Consider the following 642-nt stretch of genomic DNA (forward strand, 5'->3'; position numbering starts at 1 on the left):
TCTGCCACACCAATTCGCCAATGTTGGCATTTATGTGGGAACACAAGGAACGACGGAAATCCTTCCCCGTGGTTTTCCACCGTACTTCTGGAATATTGATATTCTGGACATCCAAAACCATCCTCATGAAATAAAAAATACTTTTATTCGTCACAACGACAGAAATATCTGGTTCGTCAGCCATGATACTGCGATGGATTGCTAATGGGGAAGAAATGCCTTGTGGGGTTTTCAATCTTTCGTCCACGAAGGCTCTGTCTCGGTGACGGTTTACTTGAAGTATTAACTAGTTGTGAATGTACTTGTAACTTGGTCGCAAAAGTTGGTCGCGAGCTCTCATTGACGTCGAAATTCCAAAAGTGTCCACAGAGGTAAGCTGGAACTCATCGACAACGCTGCATGGCAAGGATGGCGGTCCCAACGGCATGTTGATGCCCAATTTTTAAAATTGACGAGTGCGTCAAAGTGGAGCGCAATTTTTAGTTGAACGTGCAGAACGAAGCTTGAACAGTGTTCCTAAGGATGGAGGGTCGAAAGATCTTGACCTGCATGCTCTACGACTGTGTGCAGATAGGATGCTACATTCGTGTAAGGTCGTGCCGATGTTCAAAAGGGACTGGACCGCTGCGTTGATGCGCGAGA

This window comes from Aphanomyces invadans (assembly GCF_000520115.1).
Source record: "Aphanomyces invadans strain NJM9701 unplaced genomic scaffold supercont1.72, whole genome shotgun sequence".
NCBI lineage: Eukaryota > Oomycota > Saprolegniomycetes > Saprolegniales > Verrucalvaceae > Aphanomyces > Aphanomyces invadans.